Source organism: Varroa jacobsoni, unplaced genomic scaffold (genome assembly GCF_002532875.2).
Source record: "Varroa jacobsoni isolate VJ856 unplaced genomic scaffold, vjacob_1.0 scaffold_542, whole genome shotgun sequence".
In the NCBI taxonomy this organism is placed as follows: domain Eukaryota; kingdom Metazoa; phylum Arthropoda; class Arachnida; order Mesostigmata; family Varroidae; genus Varroa; species Varroa jacobsoni.
Genome location: NW_019213444.1, coordinates 32,549 through 57,073, shown reverse-complemented (window position 1 = coordinate 57,073; position 24,525 = coordinate 32,549). Strand labels below are relative to the sequence as shown.

Genomic DNA, 24,525 nt, shown 5'->3' with positions numbered 1-24,525 from the left:
ACACTGTCCAATAACGTAAGCAGACACGAGGACCCTTCCCTGTCCAGGCGTTTTGGGTTCTACTTGAGCTATCAGCCATATGCTTTTAAATAAATGAGAAGTCAATTAGCACCTAAATATGCGTCAGCTAGAGAAATTTCCTTTTGAAATTTATTTTTTCGACGCTAGTTTTAAACGGCTGTACTATACGTATGTTTGTATAAATCGTTGTCTTTTTTTCACCAGTACGGAGATACTACGGTTGAAAACCACAGCATTTTTCCAATTCTGTCGTCGATATTTGTCTGTATTAGTCATCACTAGCCACCGATAACCGTTTCCCAATACGTGTTAATCGTGAAAAGGCCGGCCCACCTTAACCTTAAATATGTGCGCGCAAATGCCCGTAGTTCATAAGGTTAGTTGGTTTCCCCCTCTGTACAACATAATCGGATTGATGACCGTAGTGAGTCACAGGTAAAGAAATTAAAATATCAGTCAACGTGCTGCCTGACACCAGATGATTGACCAGATAAAAAGGCATTAGAAAAGGTTCGATCATCCCTCTATGCAGGTTCAATGGCAAGAAGTTTCAACCAAGCTCAAGGCCTGAGCAGAAGTGTACTTGATCAATGTATAATGGAAGCGTTGACCTGTGTCGCTCGAAGCCGTGATGACCACGAGGAACTAACAGGCGATATATACCCGTTACACGTGTGGCCTGAGACCAGCAAAGGCCGTGCTGACTCGTGACGGATTGGAAGGAGAGTACAAAAGGAAGGAAATAGTAACAATCTGCAGTCATGCTCCGGCATCGTTCCTCCTAATGACGCGGGCTTTCTAGACATTCTTTGGCAGCAATGCACTGAACCTTCAAGCAAAACTAGTCAGTTTACGTTTATTGCAATCGCTATGTCTCAAGGGAGACGGGATCACGTGTTCGCCCTGACCAAGACCTGTCGTATGGCAACGAGATGGGCGTGTGCCTCACGCGGCGCGACCGCTGTCTCCAGGTCGATTACTAAGAGTTTAGTAGACATGCGCCATATAGGTGAAAAGTTCTTCAAGATTTAATGTCAGCTGCCACATAGATTTTACTAAATCATCTGTAAGAACCGCAGCCATTATAGGTAATTCCGCCTCAGGAATTATATTAAAGATCTTATCGTGTATCCTGTAAACTAAAATCTTTAAAGGGTAAGCTAGTTCCACCTTCTAAGGTACAAATACTGAAAATAAAATAATGTTTTATTGTTGCCTACATACTTAGAGCCACGTAAACCTTTTTCCACAGTGTGAACATGAATGTTTTGAATGTGATGTTTAGCCTTGACCAAGTAAGTTTGTCGCTTTGAACTTTATCACTTCTAAAGTCTCCTGGGCTGAAAGATTGGGATAATGAGTCCTGGGCGTATTGAAAATGAACACCGGTTGACTTTCGACTCGAGACTATTAATTTTTTTTATTTACTCTAGACAAATAAAGTACTTTAATATGCCATGAGAGGGTTGGCGTGTGGAAAAGATCGACGATGAGATCGATGTCGTAACCCTCAAATGTACTATATATATATATATATATATATATATATATATATATATACAAAGAAAAAACAGTCTCAACTTGAATACTGCCAATGCCGTAGGTAAGTTTAGGTGAAGGAACTTAGGAAACCTATGTTGAACTGTCAGAGCAAGTGCCTAATAAGCTCTCCATTAATGCCCTCACGATCTTTAAGATCGAAATGTGACAGTCACTTTACCACTTAGGCGTTCGGATGGAAATGGGGTTGATCGAATGATGAAATGAGTGAGCGCTTTCGACCGTTTGAACAATAAAAAACATCGGAACACTTCCAACAAGTGCGGAGAAAAGTCTGCTCCAGCCAGCACGGCACATTGGAGTTTCATTCTGATGTGATAGTAACGTATTCGTCTATTAAACTTAGGGGCACCTGAGATAGTCTACGTTTGAACCCGAGTGTCAACACACTTCGTTTCCTATAAAGGGTAACTTATGCAAATTTAACTTACCGACAGGACCAGATATAAAAACTTCTTTTTAGCTGGAAAGATTCCTGTAACCCCCATCAGAACCCCTCCGACAGGGACAACTCCCTTCGATTTAGAGTATGGCTCCATATAATTGATTTCACGCGGTTTTTTTTTTTTTTTTTTTACTCACTTTTTTCATCATTCGATCAACCCCATTTCCATCCGAACGGCTAAGTGGTAAAGTGACTGTCACATTTCGATCTTAAAGATCGTGAGGGCATTAATGGAGAGCTTATTAGGCACTTGCTCTGACAGTTCAACATAGGTTTCCTAAGTTCCTTCACCTAAACTTACCTACGGCATTGGCAGTATTCAAGTTGAGACTGTTTTTTCTTTGTATATATATATATATAGTACATTTGAGGGTTACGACATCGATCTCATCGTCGATCTTTTCCACACGCCAACCCTCTCATGGCATATTAAAGTATATGTTTTTGAGATCTCGCTCTCCCTGGTTGGTTTTATTAGGCCTATGCGAAAGAGCAGGTTTTCACGAGTAAACCAGAACCAGTCAAGGATACAAACTACGATCTAATTTGTTGATCACAAAATGATCACGACCTCTCTAAGTCTAAGCCCTTCCGTTACATCTAAGGCAGTAAGGCGCGGGCTGTGAAAATACGGGCAAATAGAAGAAGTAACAATAACTAAACAAAGATACGGTTACAATATACCGCATGATAAACAATTATTAGAGTTTACACGTCGCGCTTACGTGTTAGAAACAAGATGGTTGGGCCACTTGAGCGGTACGGAGACAGAACACATTATTGCTATTGGCAATTAACGTTTTCTCCGCTTTTGTGATATGGCGCGCTGTGAACTAATGCCTGTACACATATTTCCAACGATAAACGGGCTTTTCTTTAGGCGAAATAAATTATTGCTAAGCAGTAATTTAATTGTTTTTCGTTCAAATTGTACTAAGTAGTGTAAACAACTGACTGGTAACACAATTTTTCGTGGTTGAAGGGCAAAGCCAAACGCGTAAAAGAAAATTCTCAATGGATATGGCAAATTCAGCAGTTGGCTTTCTTTCTCCTGTAGACAACACGCATTGAGCCAAATATTACATCTCACTCTGGCCTGTCAAATCATAACGTTGTTAGACAATCGTGGTATTATTAGGCCTATAGACACCTAGGATCCTTGAGACTCAACCGGACGTGTAGCGCTTCTGAAAGTAGCCATCCCAGCTCAGGCTGCTAGTAGACACATAAACCAATCTAACTAGGACAACCTAGACAAGTCAGGAGATCGGAAAGCGTAAGTCGAAGGATGAATAATGCAGTTTTGAAACTGGACATCAAAAGTAGCAACTTGTTGTACACAGAGCTCACCTGGAGTCATACAACGGTGGCATTTTACGAAAAAAGATTGGCTTTGCTCGGAGCTGTACCAGCGGCCCTATATAAGCAGAAACAAAATAACTCACGCAGCAGGTGAGCCAACGCTAGTCCGTCCGCACTCTACTATTTCAAGCTAGAATCTCAATGTTTTTTGAACAACAAGCATGATTTTTTGTTCTCGCTTAGGAATATGCGACACGGCTCGAATGTCGCAGAATTTGGGAAATCGTAATGGAAAAGCACCAGGTAGCACGCCGGGGAACGAAGTGCTCACAATACTCAAATAAAGCAACCGTATGGTAGCACGTTGCGGGTATGTCTTGACGACGGTGTAACAGTGACGTGTTTACCTACGGATACGTCACGTAATTTGTGTTTGAAACGAGGCGTAGATACACTGTGCTTCGTGGTGCTCGACGTGGCCGTTAGCAGTGGTCAATTAAACGAAACCGTAACATCTATTCAAGTTCGAAAATGGATAACTCTTAGCGACAGTACGACTAATGCAATCGATTGTGACATGATAAGGTAGGTTCTGCATGAACTTGCATCGAAGTGTCCAAAACACTAGTAGGACCGGTTTGTCGGACTTGGCAGTTACTAATTAAATCGTACATTGAAAACATCGCTCCCTATGATAGAAATTTGGAGTTACACGCATCGCTCAAACGAGCAGCGCTCTTCATTCTCTAAACGAAAGATTTTGGACGCTTTGTGTGGCAGCTTCCTAGCCACCGATACTATCTAGTCACCAGCTGGTTGAACTTGGCGCAGTCCTGATAGACCGTAGGTGCATAATATACAGCAGAAGAAAAGAGATTTGTTTTTCGTAGTTGCATGTTGAGTTTACTGCTTGTCCTAAAAATTGTATTCCTGCGACATCTTCCATCTCTTCACATTAGAGTAACGTTCCTAATGTGTCACAATACGATTTTTAATCAATTCATTATTGTTAAGGAATACCATATACGATTCTCGGCCCATCAACGGTGGACGACCGGATTATAATGCAATACGTACGAGGCATCGACAATTGCGAAATTAGCACTTTTATTCCGACGACAACCCTAATATTGTCATTATTACTTATTGTATTGGTCGTAAGTCGGACCCGGCGAACGCCTATATGTTGTCATCCGTATGATTCAAAAGAAAGTAGAGGCTCTTGTTCGCCTGTGCGCTGTCACACTCGACAAGGATATCGTAATGTGTACCTCGTCCCTTCAACCGCTACCGCCTCCCTCCTTCTACAATCTATTCCACAGCTAATGGCTTTAAACTGAAGTCGTTAGGTTCGACAGGACACAGCAGTCCCCGATGGCCCGCCGCGTGGATCAAACAACCCGATTTTAAAGGCCCCTTAAGCAGATCGCATTCCCTGACGACGATTAGCTTATCGCATATCGAAACTATATGGACGACTGCGATATGGACGCAAAACACCGTTTTGTTACAGCGTTGTTCTTACGGCCATACACATGGAAACGTATGGCTTGCTGTGGATGAGAACCGAAGTCGAACCCTTACGATAATGGCCTGACACCAGCAAGTTGAATATAACGGAAACCCTTGCCCATGTGGTCTTTCCTAATGGTAAGGTAGTGCATCCCAAGGTGATCGAGTACAGGAACAGCGCTCGATTTGGCTCGCTTGAAGGCCACGCAAGCGCAGTCAGATGTACCCCATAAATCTAGAATTTTGTGTAAACACGGAACGAGATAGAGAGCACGCTTAAGATTATAACCATAGAAATTTAGCACAGTGGATAGCAAAATTTTCTGTTTATAAAGCAAATATGCCTTGATTCGTCATAAGGCTTCATCCGAAGTCAGCTAAATACGAAACGTAAGATTTATATTGAAAGTTAAAACTGTGCGTGACTTGATACGACCTAGATTGATCCTATACAAATGTAATACTTCAAGCGAACTTCACCTTCATGATTTGAAAACGAAGTGTGACAATAATAGAGTTTCGAATCTATAGTGTATCAGACCATGCTGACAAGTTCCGTCCAAAGTTAGCGCTCACATTCTACAATGACACGCATATATCTGTCTTCTTTTTCAAGTTTAACCAGACGCTCTTCCTACACTCATGGCTTTTTGAGATACTATTGGCCAGTTAATAACTGAGCAAAATAAAGGAAATGATTCTCTATTACCAAATTCAGAGTTGAGTTTCAGCCATAGTTAGATGTTACACGAATGCAACAGTCTCAACTTCACTTCTATCACGGTGTTTTGGTCGTTGTGCTTTTTCGCTAAGCTTGGTCAAGGCCTGAAAGGGACACTTCATCATGTGGAAGCTCTATATGAGGCTGTTGTTAAGTTTAACATGACTATTAACTGAAAGTTGACATCGCTATATGCTTTATAGCTTTTACCATTTTAGGAAGACAAAATTGTAAAGCTATCATTAACCATCTCAGAGAAGTCCGCACTTACTGTTATATTGTAAAGTCAGTATTTCATGGAAGTAGTCGCAATCTATTAATCTAAGTCTGTAGATATTTATTCTGAACTGATTTGAACTGGCCTAGCTGTTGTGAAGGCAAGATATACGAGCAAAACAGTTTTCGTACGCGGTTGCGGAACAAGAAATAGCTAGACTTTTGCGTTACGGCATACATTTTTCAAATGTTTACGACTGGTACGGTCTTGCGCAATACTAAATATTTCTGTCCTCCTTCAACACGAAACGAAGCGTATCGCGCCTGGTTTCAATCTTAGATCACCTCATTGAGCGTCCTTAAACTTCGTAGGCAAACACGTTACCACCGCACCATTGCGAGAACCTCGTATCTTATACGTATCGTGCAAGTATCGTTAACTGCTAATGATCGTAACAAAGCTAATGACCATCACATTTTAAGATCAATCTGTCTTTGACGAAAAACAAGCAGACCTTCCGTCGTATCGGAGCCTGATTTCCAAAGCATGTCAACTATGTTTAGGAATTCTAGGTTTTGAGTTTCGCGTCCGCTATTACCGTTAGATATTTCGTCAGTCTAAGGACTGGGTCGCAGAAAAATCTTCATTGCACTGGCCATTGCTAAACCAATTACAGAGACTGCGTGATCTTCGATGAATGTCTTTCAAGGGTCCGTCCGCTCAAAGTTTCCGCAGAGAAATCCTGTGAAGGAAGAGAGAAGTGGGTAGTCGTGACAAAACGTTCCGTGAGTAATAAATTGGACAAAACGAGTAGTATCACTGCAGTGATACTCATAATCTCTTAAAAGATCAAATACCGTTAGTATCCTTGACGATCGGAGTAGCATCAGGCATGAACAGATAAACTTTCGAACCACGTTAGTATCATTAAGCCAACAGAAGAGTAAGTGTTTACGGCTTTAGCTATCGTATAATAGTAGTCAAAATCACTATTACTATTGCTACTAGTTTATGTATCGATATTTCGAAATGGTCCTAATGTACTTTGAAATATTTCCAGTGAACACACTCGAGTCCCTGCTAACTTGATTCAGAGCCAAGGATATACAGATCCGTTAAATTGGCCTTCGCATCTCTTTTCAGAATCCATATGCGTTACTGCTCATGATATCGATATATTGTATTTTTATAGTGGTATGGTTGATAGAGGGCAGAAGTATAGCTCTGTCGAGTGAGTACACTGACCCTTTTGTCACTGCTTCTACAGAAACTCCTGCAGGTTGATCCGGACATTGCTGGTCGCTTCACAGCATCTAGTTATAGGGCATTCCCTGATCATCCCGCTACTTGTGATCCGCTGATGGACAACTAAATAGTTACCCTTGCTCCGGTGTCGCAAGTGAGCAACACCTAATGCCGCCGCTCAGCTATTGCTTCAGTCCCCGGGCTGCTCCCGGGTGGGTAACAAGGTACGCTGTGCCGATGGGCGAGCAGTAGAGGCGAGGGTAACTGCCAGTTGCTCCCTGAACGATTTGCTACCAACTATTCCACAGTGGAACGGCGCGAGCCATCCCCGCAAGCATAGACTCAGCAGTCATCCGCTGATACATCCATTCATTTGGCAAGGTTGTGCGCGAAACGTCACTACTTTTCGCAATATTGAAGCCGCCAAAGACCAACTAAGCGCCAGATGAAATGTCACAACTTTACATTAGCCGGTAGCGCCACGATAGACGGCCACTGAACAGAGCTCTTTACAGCCTGCAGGCGTTACGTATACGACGGGGGTTTTTTTTTGACGCCGTTAGCTTCTTTGACAACATTTAGTGATCCCTTGTATTGACTACTTGTGCCTCACCTCTACCCAGGCTTAATTGTGATTCGTACAGGTGATGACTTGGCGTGATTCGAACGACCGTCGAAGACTAGCGCGTTGGTCTTCAGTCGTCTCACTCTGATATTGATAGTACGGCCACAACTCTGCTTCCGCGCGTCCAGCACGGCCTCCGTTCGCGCTTGGTGCGGCCAGTTGGCAGTAGTCAACGTGAGAGCCATGTCTCAGACTAGAGCACATCTAAAGCGTCAACGGTGACACAGCTGTAAAACCGTGCTATGTGAATTTCGAAAAGTGACAGAGGCTATTTCGTTGCGGCTGATACAGTTCCGATTGTCGTTGATAAACTTACGGCGTCTCTGCCGCGTGACGTGATCCCATTGTTAGTCACAGCGTAACAGACACAAATACGCGTACATATGGATATATAGTTGTTATCTAGAAGCAAGCTTCCATCTAAGTTGTCAACGAATATAATGTTATCATGTGAGTGAGTTGTAGCTATTGGCGATTCTGTCTGAACCATTTCGTACCGTACTCAAAGCAACGACCCATACGTCGTTCGTAATCCCACCTTCAGGACTTCCACTTTCCGCGGTGCCACGATGAAGATAGAGTTACAACGAGCAAGACTGATCTATTGATTCTAGTGTTGTTTTTGACACCGGAAGTATGGGAAGGCTTAAGTATCGATCCTGAGTAAAGCGCCAATAATAACGATAGTAAGAATTAGTTAACCATGTGAACGTGATTGATTATTTGGCATGCGTATAAATAGCATTGGCATTACTTTGATGCTCCACGTCAGAAAGTTAGTTGAAAAAACTACAGTTGACAAATTCGTTTCAGACTGTCGTTTGGTTAGCCCAAAAAAAAGAGCATCGTGTGCCATCGACCCACGATTTGTCTTCGAAGCTCTCTCTGTTCACAAAATACTGGTCTGGTTTATGATACATAATAGTGGTAATCTGTGAAGGATAGTTCGATCTTGAAGGGACTGACCTGTCGGTTATCCTCCCATCATCCATTAAGGATTGATGCAAGCGAAGTGAACTACGAGAAAATTCACCACACGAAGAGACGTTGAAGAGCAGATCATTTGCAAAAGTATGCTCCGATAAATATCTAACACTTTTCAAGGGAAAATACACGATCGCCGAGTGTGACTCTGCATCTGTCTTCGCTCGCCCTGCTGGCGGTGACAGACGCCGAAGTCTTCGATTTCATTGGTGTCGAAGTATATGAGCGCAGTCGCATGCACTTCACGAAGTCTAAAATGAGTATTGTTTACGACAGTCCACTGCAAAACGATCGCCATTGAGTTTCGGCTTGGGTTATTGATGTCATTCGCGACGGTTGCATCGAGACACAGCCTTTCAGCCACAGAGAAGCGATAGTGAGAAATACTACTCCCGATTACGGCGATCTCACCGGACAGAACGCCACAGTCCGATAGCTGAAGATATATTTCTGCGATCGTCAGGGAAGTATTTTGAATAATAATGATAGGTTAGAAAAGCGAGGGATTTGTAGCTAATGGAAACGACCGCTGCGTTGAGTGGACTCCAGCACAGTGAGCTGAGATATTTTACCTGCGATCCTATCTCGTCTTTAAATGACATCTAGAGCCTACGTGTCATGTAGTGTCGCTGCCGCGCACAAGTAGATCGTATGGACAATACCACTGCTATTCAGCGGCCTTCAGGATCTCCAATTTTTGGGTAGAAATTTATGCCATGAGATAAAGGCAAAGAACGTCTAACACGTCTCCTATAGTAAATCGTCATCCCCGATCATTCGGCCGGATACAAGAACCGAGAGTACGACAAGAGCGAGTTTCTGCAAAAGTTTACGTTTCTACCACTGAATCGGCTAATTGGAGAAATGGAAATCCACCTAATAGGCATGGCGCTCAATCATGCAGGGCTAAAAGCTCGAATTTTCCATTACGCCAACGCCGTTTGAAGCGCTATACCTCCAGCCAACATGTACTACTCTGTTCAAAGCGCTGTCTCGCTGTGCCTTGCGGTTCCGTAAGCGGTCAAATATTCGTTGTTTTTCAAAGTGTTTGAGGTCTTCGTTAAATCGTAAAGTCTTCTCAGCTGCAGAGGTAACGTCGGTCGGTCCTTTAAAAACAAGTAGTTTCTGACTGCGTGTCGTTAATCAAAATGTATCACCGAAGTGAATCGCAATGCTTTCACTGCTGTTGGAGTATGGCACTTATTCATGGAACTCGTGTCTTCTGCTGCGAGCTTTACTCGGCCTGCGTCACGCTAGGGATATTGTCATTGGTAAGTGCCATCATTCACGTATTGTCTCAGCTCGATAGCGACGTTATGACTGTAAACTAGTCTAGACATACACCCTGTATATACACTATAATTCCCACCAATCACCGGTGTATTTAATACAGCCATTTTCCACTATATAGGTAAGCGACAGTCAATTGCCAGAAGCTTAGTAACGACTAATACCCTTCTTTATTCCTAGTCCAATATACCTGTAGAAGCGTAATCCAAAGTGACCTATTACAAACACAGTAACTACAGACAATTTCCTCTAAGCCTTTGGACATAAGCTCTATTCTAAACACAGGCACAGAGACATAGGAAGGCTTGATACGGATTAGGATTGTCAGACATCAACTCGATAGCTGGAAACTTAGTACCCGACCTTGGCCGGGCCACTTGATGACCTTGCTTTCCTATTAAATCAGCTACATGCCCATATGCCTAATGGCCTGCTATGAACGTCATACGTTTAATTAGCAACCTTGTCACAATATCATTCAGTTGGAAGTTACTAATGTGCGATACATTTCCCGCCTGAGTTATTCGTAGCGATCAGATCATGACAAGTCCATTTGTTCGAAATCTTCGCCACTGCCAGGCACACACGATAAAGTTAGGCCGCATATTGGGAACGCATTAACTTTTGTCTATGGGACAATCTAAACCGATTGTGTTTACGCAGAACTATACAAAGTTGAAAAATCGAGACACAATGCTTCGAGCTCTCTTTTGAACCCCATCCTAATAAGTAAAGAATAATTGTCTTTACAATGATTCCGCTGGTAATTCGATTTTTTTTTTCAACGATTCGATTCTTTCAACGCTCTCTATTTGTTTACCCTATGACTATTAGAAAGTTTAATCTAATTAAAAGTGATTCCAGCGGACACCGAACCAGATCAACGTGTTCGCCATCAATACCTTGACATGCGTAATTAACTGAGTACTATTATGGGGAATAGAAAAAAACAACAGGAACAATCAATCATTCATGGTCTCAGCTGATACGTGAGCTGCTTCCAGTACGTCGCGATGTTCAAACAAAAACGGTATCATACTTTTGACGACGGCGTTCTGAATTGCACTTTTTGATTTTTAACACAATGGAGGGGCTCTGACATCTAAATTTTGATCTCGGACGAATACCACGTACCCACTGACGACTACCCGGGGCAGTTTCCAATACGAAGAATGTCTGTGGTCACAGGCTGTTTCCAAGTTGTAAGCCTCGTTTCCAACACAGTAAATATGGATGGAGGCATTAAAACGATAAAATAATTTTTTTCGCATCATTTCCTTTCATTGAGGCCAGTGGCCAGAGAGAATCAGGATTCGAATCAGCCACACACCAGAAGAATATTTTTAAGTAGAAACCAGTAGCATTGTTGCTGATCGTGTCGTTCTTCTAAAAGCTATCGGAGACGATCCGAAAGATCGAAGGGGCGAAGTGAGCCGGTCGTTGTATTGAGGGAACGAAAACATCGTGTTCCACGTGCACAAGTTATAGATGGTTTATGCATTCTTAAACCACAAGGCGTCTTGAGCAGTAGACCAACTGTGCAGGTGAAATTCCTGAAAACTTGCAGCTCATGCGAAAAGATCCTCATAGTATAATTATGTGACCCATATAACTTTTGATGCAGTGTATTTTGTCGGTCGTAATAGTTTCGTAAACAAAATCTGTTTCTATCCGTATTAATTCCCCCTTTTGTTCCTCGTTGGTTTTCTGCCCCGACCATATATTGCTGCATGCGGCTATCGTTGTTGACTAAAGCTCGAGGCATCATCGACCAGCTTATCTTTTAATAAATCGATAACGATATCCATGATTTGCACCCTCTGCTCCGTCCCAGTGAAACGGGCTGATATTCGTATCATGCAGTTTTACATGAAGAACAAAACGATGAGCCATATTACGAGCTGATGATTGTACAGACTGGCTCGTAAATGACAAGGGTCCACAATTTGTTTGATTTTGTTCAAGCAAGAACGAGGATCGAATGAATTATGTTACGAAGGTAATCTATGATATTGATGATGGTTTATGAGTGGCCTACTACGGTGGCTTACATGGCTGTACAAACTTATGCATCAGCCTAACGCTGTCCAGCTCAACAGCCACTACTAAATCCATTATACACGTATATATGTGTGTGCATGTTCTTTATTCCATAATTCTGGCGTATGTGTAACACAGACATACGTACCAGCGCTCACTACCTTCACACAGAACTCTGCTGTCCACTTCGTAAAACAGACTGATCGTCAGCTTTCTAGCCAGAAACTCACCATGACCACTGACCATGCACACGTCTTTATGACGCTAGTTTACGTACTCCTGATCATTGGGAAGTATAAATATATCGAGACAGGAAGTGGGTGCAATGTCTCACGCGCCAGTACGTGATTACGTGATGCACTGACGTATTTGTAGCGTACGAAGGGACTATTTGTCGGTTGCAGTTTGATAATCGTGCTTTTTAGTACTGAGGTATTAAGTCTGTGAACTTTTTCACACGCTGATGAAAAATTTATAGATATACGGTAATATATATCGATGTTTCAATCAATAAACCGCTTGGGCCGCAATGAGAGAAGTGTTGTCATTTATGTAGGGGAGACACCATTTGGAACTTGAGTAACTCTTAGTTTTATTTGTACAGTATAACGAGATACATCTTTATTGACATTTAAAAGGTTTTTTATTTCCATTCTGAGCCTTAAAACCAGGTTGTTATATCATTAGCTCATAATCTGGCTTCAATAAACTTGATTAAAACCAAACAAAAATGAATAAACGTACAACGTATCTCCAACCAATATCGTCTTTCAGAAAGGAGAAGTATATTTATTATATACGACAAGACATATATGATAAAACAGCTTCGTGATAGACAAAAAATGCTGTTTCTGGCGTGGTTGGCAAGACAGAATTCCTTAGTTTTTTTCTATGCTCTTGGGCCAGTGGCTCGTTTCGAATTTTCCACCATCGCTCTAGTATTTACATTTAATTCTGTTCATCTGACCAGCAACCCTGTAAACGGCAGCATCATCAGGCCGACATAAAGCGAAACGTCGGCGGTCCTGGTGAAAACTGTTCCTTACCGTCGAACGCTGAAGAGCTGCCATCAGCTCAGCCGAGTCTGAGCAAGGCAACGGGGAAGCGGGTGCATAGTAGAAAATCTGGTCTAGAGCAGTTAGTTGGGATATGATCCGATCCTTTTTTTCGGAGCTGAACTTCTCGTCTGAACGTTTTTCGGCCTTTTTTCGCTCTTTTTTTTTTTATTTTCCGATAGTAATCGTGCGCATTCGAAGCACAGCTGCAGCCTGCGGTCGCTATAGACGACAGGAGATGGACAGTGAGCAGTGACAGCAAAAGTATTATGCCTGTGAAAGGGAGATCGTGACTGGGGTAGTACAGGGGAAGTCGATATACAGCGACCAGTGCAACTGGCAACAAAGAACAATCCAAAATGTTCGCTGTTTTTTCAACATAGCCTATTTTCTTCATTGTCGTTATAGTCGTTGAAATCTTCTTCTTTCTCTTTGAGTTAACTTCTTAGCTGGGACGAGCGGCTACTCCCGCTGGCTTAAAACCCTCTTTAAAATGCGGGAGCAAAGGAATACCTGAACTTAGCGAAGTTCTCAATGGATGGGATGGCAACGGATGACGTCCAGGTGACAGTTTAGCCCCGTGACACGATCAAACGCTTGTATTGAATAAAGGTGACAGAAGATCAGAGCAGGTACCAGGAACGGTTGCAGAAAATCAGGGAGTCTAGGAAAGGGGAAGCTGAAAATTTTAAAAAAATCTAGAAGATACTAACCGTTTCGTCCATAACAGAGAGTGCACAATGAGATATTTGCGAATCAAGACGTTCATTGTTACTGGCGGCATTGCTCTTGTCCTCTAACTGGAGGGCAACGGCATCTTTCGTAACCGAGATGAATAAAGCATTGTCGAACTCAACGGTAAAACGTTGATTTCTACTGGATTGAGGATACGAGACCTTTGACATATTTCATCCTAAAGGCAAGTGTTGAAAACAAACTGGAGCATGACCTAAACATTGTCGAACTATGTTTTACAAGTAAGAAAAAGAGCTTTTGGTTCTACTAAGAACCTATGCCAGCGGATAAGTTTTTGATAACGACTGTCTGAGAAGGGCTTCAGCTAGATGAGACGATAGGTTTCCCCTTCAAAATGAGGTAAATGTAAGATCGTTTCCTGTTAAGGTCCAGAAAGGGTGTCACCAATGAATGGTGCAGGTAAATTGAAATCAGAATATAAGGTGCACCTGATTTCAATATGAAGCGACATGAGTATAATGGTATCATTAATCGACCTTGTTTCGTAGAGCCAACGCGATCTCGTAGTATCAATCAACGGTAATGCTCGAAATACGCTAATACAGACAAACAAATTACCCATACGGCCATATCACTTGTATGATTAGAACCGGTGTCAATGTCAAATCGATATTCACACTACTATATGAGATATCAACGACCCCGAACTCTCCCTACTCTAGTTTTAGGAAAAACTAAACGCCTATTTGTAGGTAAAAATCAAATTAATGAAATTTCTCTCTTTAAATCATGGCCACAAGGCACAGGATGTGATGGCCTATTCTGATGGTTCCATTCGCTTAGCTTTCAAAGAGTACAAACGACATCCCGTAAATTTTCAGTATAGCTTTTTTTTTTTTTTACCTAAAAACAATACTGGAATGAAAAAGACTACAGGAGCAACTACTTCAAATGGTCGGCTTGAAAGGATCAATTGAGTTCACCCCCGAATATTGTCGGTGCACATAACTACATGTAGTTTATAGCATTAGATGAGTTTAGGTTAATACAGGGCGTCCAAAAACATGTACACTTCACATCTTTTTATATATTTGTATATAATTATCATTTGAATTGCTAAAAAATCTACATCAAATATGTACATTTTCTTGTTACCGCAAGTACTCAAAGTTATGATCGTTCTGGTCAAAACATTGTTAATGACGGCGGACTATTGGTAAACGTATTTCAACAGACATTTCGTTTACTCTCGTGGTGCGTTCGTACTCAATCGCGGTGTCGTCGACTTTCGGGCACAGTCTTCATCTTATAGGTATCTTTGTAAGGGAAAATCTATTGGGGTCAGGTCGGGAGACGAGCAGGAACTCTCTCTTCGCAGGATTCTGATAAGGATATAAAGACAATACATTCACGCAGTAGGTTCACGTAACTGAGATTAATCACTGCACTATCAAAAAAAACTGGCCCAAATAAGCCTTTTCTTGAGTCGTTGCACCACACTGTATATATTGGTAAATTTTCATGGCTTTCCTGTATAACAGATGAACCAACATCTGCCCAGTAAGTGAAGTTATGTCAATTAACTGCACCGTTTAATTTGAGCGTAACTTAATTAGTCCACACATGCTCTTTTGCTCGTTGTGCCCCTAAATTTTCTTCCGAGTAACATTTGTAAAATCATCCACACCATCGTTGTTGATGGCGTCTAGCACTGCTAGAATAGAACTTTCTCATTTGTAACGTCTTAAAATGTGATAAGTACTTGATTTGCCGATGCCAGGTTTATGACTTAACTATCTTACAGATTTTTGAGGTGCTTTCCTGGTACCTTCTTTTGGCTGATGAGACTCACTGCTATTCGTAAGACCCCGTTCGACATTGACGTTGTTCGACATTGAGGTTACATGTCTATACTTCCAGCGGTATCTTTCTTTTTCAGAAGCTATCCCGATCCACTAATTATTTCCAATTTTGAAACAAATAACAATTAAAATTTATCACCCGTCAATAGTCTATATATTGCGTGGCATACTTAGTATATTGCAAAAAATTATGAAATAACTGTGAACCGCAAGTTCTTCTTCCAAGTGATTTTTGTAAAGTCAGAGTAATAGATCATTCTACTGCGAACGATCGAAAGGATACAGCGCTATGCTGAGATCTATTTGAGGGGATTCCGGACAATGTAGTTATCTCTATGTATTTTCGAATTAAGTTTGTTTTGACGTACACAAACTTAGATACGCCATACGAGTATAACTTGCCTTGGCATTTGTCGAACTTATATTAATATTGTATATAGGTAATTAACTACCTTTGAATGAGTAAGTCATCGAATGTTCTTTCAATTTTTGATAATCCCCGATATTGAGCTCACTCCGCCAATGCGTAGTTGTACGCAACTACTTCGCCTTATTTCAAAAAACTTTTCTTAAAACTATTTTATTCTACTGGTGTATAATATATTATTTCAAATACATTTACAATAGGTCATGACCAATCACTTAATTTGCATTACAACTTTCGTGTGAAGTTTGTTCGGTTCCTTTCAACTTCTCCTTCGCTCCCGTCTTTCTTCGAGTAGAAACGTATCTTTTTCAAAGAACGCATTCTACAAATCCTTATATATATATATATATATATATATATATCAATTATCTAGTCAGCCAACAGGCTAAACCGGTAATTTACCGTTGTCATCACTCAGATAGCGGCCATTACAAACATGAGCCTATATAGTACCGCAAAACCTATCTCAAAGACATCCTCGGCAGTCTCCCCTATATTTGATATTCTAAGCGTTACGGATTCCCTTACCGCGTAATCTTCACGCCCGGCGCGTTATCTGTTCGTTTCGCATCTGAGTTGGCAACTATTACGGATACCCTATACCATGCTCAAACACATATCGGTGAAAGTAATTTAATTACTTTCACGCGATGGTATTATCGGGGTGGTCACGGCACGGAAACGGTGTGATGAGCAGATATCAATCAGTTGGTTGGCCTTAAAATTTATAAAACTCATTTTACCTTTACCACTGGGGCAAATCTTGTATTTGTGTGCTTAGTGGAATTTGCTGCACCTCCTGCGTGGCGTGTGCCCTGAGCCATGAAATGCGTTAGGATAGTCTTAGCGTATATAGATAGCGAAGCCATGGTACCGATTCCGTATTGTACTCCTTATGTAGAAAGATGTTGAAACGAGTCTAGTAAAAGTTTGCCTTATTAGCTCCTATATTAGATAATGATTGACAGACCTATTAGGTTTTTTTTTGAAAGGTGTAAGTTGAATATGACAGTCGTGCTTCACTCTGTTAAAAAGCAGATATGTCAAGGATGTTCCATCGGTGTCATCATCATTAGCCTACAAGGGTTTCTGTCTGGTTCGCGTTCAACCTCAGCCCTTACTTTATCAGCTGGAAGCTTCGTTCTAGAGAATAGCAAAGATCAATCGTCTAAGTGATCTTGATGAGGATTTCCGTTTAGCTTTTTTGTCGAGTACTACTTAAATGTATCACAATCTGTTATACATGTATCGTCTCAGTTTCCCAAGGGCTGGCCATTTCCTCGTCAGTAGACCCAATCTAATTATGTAGAAGGTACAGGCACATTCCGCTAACAGCTGGTCATTGTAGATACATAAATTATTGGATAAATATTTGCACAAAATGGCTGCTCTATTCTTTCTCGCTTACGAAAAAACAACACCCTAATGTGCACCTTTTTGGCTTGCTAGTCTTACGACCTTTACGAATGGGGGGTAAGACGACACTTTACAAGTGATTCCTTAGCGAAGGAGAGGCTTATGGGAAAGATTTGGGTAGCTCTAGGGCGGATTATAAATACGGCAAAATCGCCATACTGGGCCGGAAATCAGATAGACAGGCCTCGTATCTATAGTAGCATGTTTAGCTTTATAGTTTTAATTAGTAAAGTTAGGGGATAAAAAGAACTGGTCAGATTTCAGTTATATTGACCTTCCAGTCTTATAAGGCTAGTTTGTCAATTTGGACAGTCTTATTCAGTATTCAATTTGTCCTTAGTAAAAAAAAGTGAAACACCCGCATGTGACTTAAACTTTAGGTCGATTCCTTTTGTAATCGATTGACTGTACATTTTGATTTGGAATCATTTAGTATATTGTCGGAACTTAGCCCATTCAAAGCCGACGATAGCCCAAGTGGAAGTACCGCGGTGACAAGCTGGACTATTTATTCGAGAAGAGTACGTGCGGTTAACTTAGATTACGTTTTGTTCAACTAGAGCCCCGTTTGTTTAGCCTTCAGTCCTTGAATAGCCGCAAAAAAAGATGTTGAAACGAGAATGGCGATTGGACCAATTTACTGAAATTAGCTGGACAAGCTGAGCAATTGGCATCAAGCCGCATGCCGTAATTTTTACAGTCCGGAATCACAAGTTGCATTACTTCTAATGACGATCAGTCACTAAACGGATGTTTTCATTGGCGCCGGCTTTCGGAACGACGAAAAAAACTTCTATCACTATCATTACGATTTCTACCATTGTTGCTGTTTCTACGGAATTCATTTATGACCTTTTCAGGGAATCGTTTACGTCTGAGTCGACATATTCCGGTGAAGATTTGACAAGTCGGTGATTTCGTAAGCAACGAGACTCCGAGATGGGTAGCTTAGCCCGATTGTAGATCCGTGAAATTCAGTGTTCTCACAAGCGTTTGTAGAGTGTTGCAATTGACTGACTGACTGACTGACTGACTGAGCAAACAAGTGTGCAGATATCGGAAATAATAATTAGCTAAATATAACATAAGCTATAAATATAATATATGAAGTAAAATTAGCTACTATGTGGTTAGAAATTAAGTTTTCATAGTTTTTCGTAAAAAGGGGCGATTAGTACGATATGATGATAATTAGCACAAATTGGCTATTTAATTGTATACAAGGCTTAAGACAGACGTTTATCACTGGTTGAAAGTGGCAATACGTAACAATGACTGCGGATAAATCTTACAATAACGATATTAACAGACTAAAAAAAAAGTTTGCGGAGCAAAAACGCAACGAGAAACACATAGAAGAAAGCTTCTACAGAAAGACTATTATTTGTGTGTTGTTTTTTTTTTGTAACATATAGCAAACTCTTCCAAGAGTCACGCGCCCGGCTATTTACTAACCTATATTTTTCATTTATTTCGCCTAAGGCACTTTTTCCTGTGAATCGCCCAGGCCTGCTTCCGGATGGCCTGCTGATCTTTTTTATAACTGCAAAGACCATATGATATTTACCCCATAGATATCAATTTTAGTTTATCTTAAATTTATATGTGTTTTGTGGAACCTTGTTACAGGCACATCGACGAAATATGTGCCTCACTTAGAAAACAGCCAAGATTAAAAATAATCATTTTTATTGATTTATTGGTTCCTTATGGCTTTCTCAACCCTATTTACCGCCTCCCCGTGACGATGGTAAGGTAACGTGTTTGCCTACTAAATTTAGGTAATTTTGGCAGAGTGGCCGGGGTTCTAATCGAAGCGTAGAAACACGATTGATTTCGTGGTGACAATCAGAAATGATACCTAGTGCCCGTACCTAAAATTTCCGGTATTTTATTATTTTAGCCAGTAGTTTGGCATTTCTTTGCTTTGAGATAACACATATTGTCGATATCTCGTACAACAAAAGTAAGTTTATCAGTACTTCGAGCTGTACATTGTGTGTATAGTGTCTTTTCACTGAATCGTCTGCTTTAATGTAGCTTCGTGGAAATTTTGGAAAGCTTATCACGTTGAAGTCCGATGTTGAATACATTGCAAATAATACACAGATATTCTATCCGTTTAGCTTCACTTTAGCCTGGGCTTTTAATCAGGGGCACGATGCCCATTCTGCTAGAACTAACCCCGTTATCCCATCGTGTTTGCCCGACCGAGGCGACTTGTAATCAATCAGTTTCTATTACTTTGCCTTGTTAGTGCCCTCTTTTATTGCAATTACCTTATTAACTCATTCTTATTGATTGATTACATCCAATTTAGCTGTAGTAATCCTATTGTCGTTCTCTCGTTCGAGTGTTTCAGTAATTGTATTACTTTCTCACGATTAGCCTCGTTTTTTACCCCAATTTGCCCGTCATCTCGTCGCAGTTGATTCGGAACGTTGTTTGTCTTTTGCTACCTCTGAAGAAATACCCGACTCTGTGTAAGTTTCACCTGGTCAAGCCGAATTAGCCCTTGACCTCACATGAGGCGCCAGTTTGCTGGTAGCACTTCACGCAAATAGTCTGGTTGAAATACAAATCTATTCAATTGCCACTGCTCCATTACCCTTTTAATTAATGTTGCCCCGTAAAAATATCTTTGAAATTTCGATATCTTAATGATATTTCTTCGCCCACTAAAAACGAAATTAAAGTGATAAGGCAATTTTTTTGTCAATAAACAAATACAGAAATATTAATAGTAAACGATCACTAACGCGATTCGGTTCCGGAAATAGGGAGGTGCTAAGATTTCTTATACCAAACCCACAAATCCTTTTCCTTGTGTGGCCTGCAGGAACTAAGCCGAACGCTCCTAAGACCCTATCCTCGCATTAAAGCAGTACCGATCACTGCCGAAACAAACTACATCCTAGTAATATGACGAACGGTTCCGGCGAGTTATCAAAGACGAACTAGCCTATAAGACGATTTCTGCGGCCCATCATTAACGCCTGTTCATCGTTACCTGCTGCATTATTAACATTAACAGATCCTTATAAACTTCACCGTATTCTTATAAAAATTGCCAGCATCTCTAACGCAATGGACAAATCGTGAAAAGTATCCAGTCACATCTTGCACGAATAGATATTACATATTAGCAATAAGTGATGAATAATTATTATAATTACGTTCTAGGCAGTAGATACGCCGCCGTCTGCCGTCTCTCGAACCGAACATGGCGTTCCGTTAGCGAGATGGCCATTTATCATCACTGTTTTTTTTTACAGAAGCCATCAAATCTATCTAAGCATGTCACGAATAACAGCCATACGTACATCCCATTATGTCATTGCTTAACAGCCCCCCTGCGTTTGAATTGCTTTTTTCGCGCGCCCGCTTTCACAAAACGTAAAAACACTTCCAGCAACAATAGCGTCGCTGCCGCCTGCGCGACATCTTTTGAAACTCCAGGAGGTGACAATGTCCGCTACAGCTACGGCTGGTTCTGTCGTTTCCACGAGCGTTCCATCAGCAGCAGCAAGCGTCAAGTGTTAACTGCTAGGACCGCCAACAACTACGACAACAACAAAAACAACCGCGAAAACCACACGCACTTCAGCAGCAGCAACAACAGCAACAACAACAACAACAACAACAATAGGACAATCAACAATTTATTTTTCTGCAGTTGCAACTGTTATCGCGCAATTACACTGATGATGGTATGTACGTGAGCGAAGATGCTGGTCCTGAAGCGTTGAATTGCGTTAACGTTGTCGCTGTACGTTCTCCTAGTTATTTACGGGCAACGGCAATAGGTCTGTAACCACGGCCGTCTAAGTGATACAAACACAAGCAGGTAACAGAACAGGTAGCGATGACGCTGCGGTCCGGAGCACGATGTGTGTTTGTGCATGCGCGTGTCTTTGCGAGCGAGGCCTTTTCCCGCCAAGGCATGGATAGACTGTCATGTATAGGTTTTGTGTTTTTCGTCAGATTTCATAGCATCATCTCTTTTGGTGCGTTGACGACAACGGTAGAGATAACGGGGTCGCCGACAGCGACGAGCAAGATGCTGGTTAGTCCCGTAGTGTCCCAACGTATTGTTCGTATCGTTAACAAACGAGACAGAAGCTTCAAACGCATTGCGGAGAATGAACGAAAATGGCGACAATGATAACAAAGTGATAACAGAACGTGCGTATACGTGGTGCTGCTCAATGGCACCAAATTTTATTTTTGTGGTTGATTGATGTAACTGCTGCTGCTTCAACTTCTGCGCGCGCTGTTTTGTTGTTGCTATTGATGTGATTGATATCGTTATAAACACTAACACGGTACAGCTAGGGACTGCCACCTAATATCGAATGTTTGTCTCAAGAATAAAAGGAACAAAATTAACATCTTGGTGTTGTTGCTGTTGTTAATGATAATGACGACACAACATTTTCCAGTTGCTAAATTGGCAATTTACTGTTATGGCGTCTGTGGCGCTCATAGCAGCGCCGGCAAAATCATCCTGACCAAAGCCAGCGACGGCGGCAGCCACAAACGTCTACAATAAGAAAAACACGATTACGATCAACTTCATTATTTCAAGCAAGACACAAGCGAAAGTCGTTTCTTTCTTATTAACACCATTTATATAGTAGCTACAGCGGCAAAGGTGGCGGCGACACCTGGAGAGCTGCTATGACATCCTGGCGGCGGCGGCGGCGGCGGCGGCGGCAGCAGAAGACACGGACAAGATGACGGAATACGCAGCACGTGATTTTTTGGCATCAGCAAATCATGTCAACTTATAAGTCAAGTTGATTGGCTAACGAACTACGGTTACTCTGGGGAATCTATTGTATAATGTGATGATGCTCAACATACGGCAAACGTATTACAGCGGAACCTTCAACGTTGGAGGTCCCGACGCAACGCCGGGTGCTGTCTCTTTCTCGTCTATTAGCGTTTACTAGCCGATGTCAAACTTGACGATACCCCATTGTCCCCCTTTAACACTTTCACAATAACTTTTTACCAAATGGCATCTTCTTGGGTCGAACGCGATACGTGCGTATTCTTCGCATCTGACATATAGTCTTACAGCGGTCTTTGCAATTACGTTCGGCGGAAGGACATCGCGAAAGGCAATACAGAAGGGGTAATAGTAGACGTTGAAGGCGCATAGGTGCTAGATCTCTCTAGTGTTTAGGCTGCCGGTGTTATACAATTGCACAATGTGATATGAAAACGATTTGTGACAAATCGGCGCGCTGCATAACGCCTATCACAGCCACGTTATCCTATCATCATAAGCACAAGTACAAATAGCCTGATAATGGAGAAGGACGCGCTGAAACTTGTTAGGGCCTAACCGTTTTTGGTTGAATTTAGCTGACTGACTGAATCTGCTAGGACTGACGAGTTTTGTTACTGATGTTGTCGGAGTAAGACAAGGTAGATCTGGGGAGAGTTAAGACTGAACTATACAAGTAGGGGAATATATTATACTTACAGAAAAGACAGGCTGACGATTAAAAGAGCATCCGTATCAGCTGAAAACCTGTTTTCTCACATAATAAGAGGTTTACGTTGCTCCACACTTAGACTCATATCATTCTCCATTGTATGCCTACATTTGTTTCACGCTATATGTTGTACCAGCTGTCATCAAATAAATTGAATGGGCGTACCACGCTGAATCACGTTTATCGACGAACGATCAGACGTTTGCCGGAACGTTTGAAGAAGCGTACGAACTGCTAACCCTTCTGGTTGACGTAGGGGGCGCGGAAGAAGGCAACGTATTTAACGTACAAGCATATTTCAACGTAGAAACGTATTTGACTAGAGTATATACTTTTTTCATTGTACTTAAGACGTTTTTTCCAGAATATTTTTATTTACGCATTTTGACCTATTTGAACCTGGATATTTGGATAGTAGTTACTGTAGTTGTTTACAGTAACCCATCTTCTGTTAGCAGAAGTGGTAGCAAGCTCCCTTATTATCGGCAACATATCGTCAGGTTACTTGATCGCGAGCGTCTCCATTATGGTGCGGCACCTATCATCGTTATCCATTACATGTTAATAATTTCTCAGATAAAACTAACACACAACGAAGCAGTAAGGAGCAAAACGTACGATGAAGAGCCGGGAGTGACGAGGGGTTCACCTCATCATTCAAATGTGACGGCCTTTTGGCAAGAAAAAATGTAAGTAGCAAAAAAACACCGTTTGCATTGCCCTTGTCGCCCCAGTTGAGAGGTAAATATTTGACTGTTTATCTATTGAACTTCGCAGGGGTAACTTTTAACATGCGTATTTCCCATTCGTTTCGTCTTTCTTTTTTTTTTTCCTTCTATATTTCTAAATGGGTTTTCAAAGAAAAAGACGACAAAAAGGATTTTTTTAGTGACGACCTAAGAAATCAGTAATGATTTTATATGATGAACTTTCGTGAACTTCGGGAGATCAGCTTCCTTTGCTGTGCGAAAACGACTTCTTTTAGATAAGGTTTACATAGCGTAAAGCAAAATCATACGTCAGAGAGAAAATATCTGTTGGAGACTCCGATTATTGCTCTGTACAATTCGTCGTAGATTTATTCGGAATAATTCGAATATTAATTTCTAACATTTATTTACAATATACACGTAATAGCTTTGGTTGATGGAACATTTACAGCTTGATACAAGCTGATGACTGGGACACGACACTGTCTAAACAGCGTCATAAACAAATACGACATAAAAAACGATCCTATTTACAGCCCGCTAGATGCACACACAAGTCCAAGCGCACCCCTTTTTTTGCAATAGCCAGATTTATACAGCTTTCGGCGTACAAGGTCACCGGTCAATTCTCACACCTAGCGACAAAGAGCTCAATACCGTTTCAGTGCATCAGCCTTTCTCAATACATTAAAAACCTTTTTTACATCGATTCTTACTGTTTTTACCGCACGACAACGACATTATCCGAATCAGCTTTCACCTACTCCCACCCCGCTTCTCCCCTTCCCCGCCCTTTTCTCGAAAAACGTGTTAAAAAAACAAGGATTACTTGTTCATAATGTTCGTGTGCTCCCTTTCCCATCGCTTTGTTTCTGGAATACTTCCAGACC

At 41.5% G+C, this 24,525-nt stretch overlaps 2 long non-coding RNA genes across 2 annotated transcripts in view; one reads left to right on the top strand and one right to left on the bottom strand.

The window, feature by feature from the left end:
* Window positions 1–24,525, bottom strand: part of LOC111261279 (uncharacterized) — a 77,424-nt gene that overhangs the window by 22,202 nt on the left and 30,697 nt on the right. The gene's annotated exons all lie outside the window — the stretch shown is intronic.
* LOC147753359 (uncharacterized) lies at window positions 7,359–18,798 on the top strand. Its single transcript, XR_015311438.1, has 2 exons — window positions 7,359–9,903; window positions 18,279–18,798. It is a non-coding gene; the product is annotated as an uncharacterized LOC147753359 (long non-coding RNA).